At 50.7% G+C, this 3,937-nt stretch overlaps 1 long non-coding RNA gene across 1 annotated transcript; it reads right to left on the reverse strand.

Annotated features, from left to right (window-relative positions):
• Positions 1-680: 680 nt before the first annotated feature.
• Positions 681-3,416, reverse strand: LOC119823473. Its single transcript, XR_005286956.2, has 2 exons — positions 3,098-3,416; positions 681-801 (listed from the first exon to the last, which is right to left on the reverse strand). It is a non-coding gene; the product is annotated as an uncharacterized LOC119823473 (long non-coding RNA).
• Positions 3,417-3,937: the final 521 nt, after the last annotated feature.

A 3,937-nucleotide genomic window follows, 5' to 3' on the forward strand; every position in this document is an offset into this window, starting at 1 on the left:
ATTCATCTATTACTGTGCCTCATTTATGAGTTAAACTTTATCATAGGTACACACATATAAGAAAATGTATATTATGTGGATTTGGCACCAGTTTAGACATACATGGGACGTCGTGGAACGTGTCCCTCTACTATAAGGGGCAACTACAGCATTTTCCAAAGACAGCCCCTGCTACAGGATCTCCTGGGCACGTGACTGACGCTCAGCTGTGGGGGCCCATTCTCACCAACGGGGTGTGAGGAAAGTGATACCGTTATTTAAAACGTGATGCTATCAGGCTGGGAAGATGGTTTGGTAGGCGAAGGCGCTTGTCAGCAAGCCCGACATTTGAGGTGGATATGATTCCTCTCTGACCTCCATGGATACACATTGATATTCAATGTAATAGTAAGTAAATCAGTGTTAATAAAAAGCTGGAGAAGAGGAGAAGGAGATTGTTAAAAAGGCAGGAAGGGCATAGTGGTGCTTTAGTTCTAGCACCCAGGGGGAGACAGAGGCAGGTGGCTCGCTGTGAGCTCGAGGCCAGCTCCAGGCCAGCCAGAGCTATGTGGAGAGACGCTATCTGTCTCAAAAACAGGAAGAAAATGTCAGCCTGATTCAGATGATGACAACTCCACCACAACTGAGTCTGATCCCCAGAACCCACAGTGCAAGGACAGAACCAACTTCACAGAGAAAAATTTGTTGCCGGACACCTTTAATAGCAACACTCAGGACCCAGCTGGGAGAGCTCGGTGATTTCAAGGCCGGTCCATTCTACGTAGCAAGTTCCAGGACAGCCAGGGCACACGGAGAAGAACCCTGTCTCAGAAACAAACATAAGAGTTGTTTAAGGCATTTTTGGTTACTTAGCAAGTTCAAGGCCAGTCTGGGATATATGAGATCCCATCTCAAAAAGAGGTGGGGTGTCACTGGGTCTCTTTATTTGTTCTGCTTCCTAATGTGACCATAACAAATAAATCTCCTTTGTCTACTTTTACTAGCTGAGCAGTGAAGAGCACTCGTTCTTGCAAAGGACCAAGTTGTTCCAAACACCAGCACTGGGCAGCTCACAACCACCTGGAACTCCAGCCCCACAGGATACAACAGCCCCTGACAGCCTCTCTGGGCACTCGGATTCACACATTCGCATACCCAAACACAGACATTCTCACATAAATATTATTAAAAATAAAATAAGTATTTTTAAGGTGACACCAACCATGGGGCTGAGGTGTAGCTCAGTGGTAGAGTGTTTGCACAGTACACAGGAGGCCTGGGTTTGAGCCCCAGTACTGGGTGTGTGTGTGTGTGTGCTGTGCCTCGTCTCTTAACAACCAGCCAGCATGCAAGAGAAATGCAAAGTAAAACAAAGAGACCCACTTCTCTTTGTTTTGTTTTGATTTTTGAAACAGGGTTTCTCAGTAGCTGTGGAACCAGACCTGGAACTCGCTACGTAGATTGGGCTGGCCTCGAACTCACAGAGATCTGCCTGCCTCTGCCTCATGAGCACTGGGATCAAAGGCGTGTGCCACCACCGCCCGGCTTAGACCCATTTCTGATGTGACGCAGTTCTTCAAAGGGCAGCAACACCCAAGCTAGCAAAAACACCTCAAAGCCTTCTCCACGCTCCTTGTCCTTCAACACAGCCCCTCAGTTTCCAGTCCTAATCAGAGACCAGTTACCACACTGGAGACCTGAGGCCCCACAACAATAGCCAGAAACCAGTACCCTCTGGGGTGGAGGAGGTTGTGGGTGGTTCCAGTTGCCTATTGCAGGGGCAAGCCTGTCCCTACCGTTCTGCTCTAGTGCCTCACCTGCAGGATGGCAAAGCCTGTCGGGTGTCACTAACTCCAGGGTGGTTTGCTGGGCGCATGGTGCCACCGGACCAGGAAGTAGTTTTAGGTCAGTTCAACAATTTGTGAATTTCATCCAAAGGCTCCCTTGAGAGTGGGGTTGTAACCCCAGCTACTTGGAAGGTTAAGGCAGATGGCAAGTTCAAGGCCTGCCTGGGCTACAGAGTGAGTTCAAGACAAGCCTGGGCAGTTTAGTAAGACCTTGTCTCAGATTTCTAAAGAATGGGCTGGAGAGATGGCTCAGCAGTGAAGAGCACTGGCTGCTCTTACAGAGGACCTGGGTTCAGTTCCCAGAACCCACGTGATGGATCCAGTTCCAGAGAATCGAATGCCCTTTTCTGGCCTCTCCAGGCACTGCACGCACTTAGTGCACACACATCTATGCAGGTAAACACGCACGCACCTAAAATAAAAGTAGACATTTAAAAAAAAAACTGTAAGAGGCTGAAACTACAGCTCAGGGGAAGAGCCCTTGTCTAGCATGTGTGAGCCCAAGGTTCAGCCCCAGCCCCAAAAAGGAAAAGAAAATAAAGCGCCCTGAGGAAGGTTCAAGTTTGTCAGAATGTCAGGCCACGGACTGTGAGCTCACCGCGGCCTCTCACCCAGTTCGCCTCGAGCTCTTCTCTCAAAGGCCAACCACTGAACTGAAGAAAAACACTTCCACCTTTTCTCCCACTCTGCGTCCCTCAACATCGTCCTAACAGAGAGCGGCTCACCACACAGCATGTTTCCCCTACCAGCCTCTTCTTCCACCGGTCAACCGTCACAGTCCTCCGAAAGAAGCGCCCCTCTGTCCGTCTGCGACCTTCTAAGAGCTCCAAGCTCGTTCGAAACGTCACCTGTGTGCCATGGTCCCCCAGTCCAACCTGGGTATCTGTTCCCATTCTTCAGATGTGAACCCTGACCTTGGGCCTCCGGGTTCACATTAGCTGTTGCCAATTGTCTGTTTCCTTACAACCTCAAAATCCAACACAGCCTGCATGGGTGCTCAAACTGCTGCCACTTGGGCCAAGATCCTGTTCCCAGCACTCAGCCACCCCTTTTTGGCAGCCTCCCTGGGACACACACACAGCCCGTGCACCAAGGTGAACCTAACTCCTGACCTTCCGATGCAGTTTAAGTGTGCACCGGCTTAGCTTTCTCCCCTTTACCATCCCATTTCCCTCAGTTTCTCACTCCTGACAGCGCCCTCCAGTGAATCCCTAGAAGGCAAGTCCCTGCCAATGGTTGTGCTTCTAGGTAACTCAGTCTCAAACACCTACCAAGTCATGTTCTTTTTCCTTTCTCCTCGGGAGCCTGGCTCTCAAGCCCCATAACCGGAAGTTCGCTATGAGCCCATCCATCCATCCCAATGCATCTCCTAGCAACGGCTTCTCACTTCTCATCCACTCCCTGCTACTTCCTGCGTCTCTTCCTCCTCCACCAGGTTCAGCACGCATGTGTGTCAGATTAAAATTCCAAAATGCCTCTGCCGGTTCGTCTCCATGCAGAAAAGTTCACTGCCTGGAGGAACGAAACGGCAAGAGATGAAAGGTTCTTCTGTCCCCTTTCCAAGGTCCTCTCAGAGAGCAGATCTCCACCTTGTTTACTTAACCTCATTTGTCAATGTTCCTGTCTCTCTTCCAGTTAGCTCCTTTAAAGTACAAACTCCCCTTCTTCCTGGCAGACCAGCTTGCCCTTCCCTCTCCCACAGGTTTACAGGTACTACTCCTTTGTGGGTGGGGTGGCTGTCTGCCCAAGCCATCCCAGGATCCATCCTCCTCCTCCCAGGTCCCACAGGACACATGGTCAACTCGGTCTTCTCTAGACCTCCACCTGCAGCCAGACGGGCTCGGGACTTCACTGCAACCCGTTCAAAGTACACACACCTGTGAGCTTCCTCTGTCAGGGGTCATAATAGGAGTGTGTCCTCCAACCCCGTTGGCAAGAGGGTGGAGCTCAGCTCCCATCTTGAATCACGAAGATTCTGCCAGGTGCTGAGGATGGGGAGGCCACAGGTAGAGCTGCTGCCTGCGCCCTGGTCTGCCTTGATCTGGACTCTGCTTCTGTCGGAGAGAAATGAGTTTATAGCTAGAGAAGCCACCATTCTGTGCAGCTCACAG

Source organism: Arvicola amphibius, chromosome 9 (genome assembly GCF_903992535.2).
Source record: "Arvicola amphibius chromosome 9, mArvAmp1.2, whole genome shotgun sequence".
Taxonomy (NCBI): Eukaryota; Metazoa; Chordata; class Mammalia; order Rodentia; family Cricetidae; genus Arvicola; species Arvicola amphibius.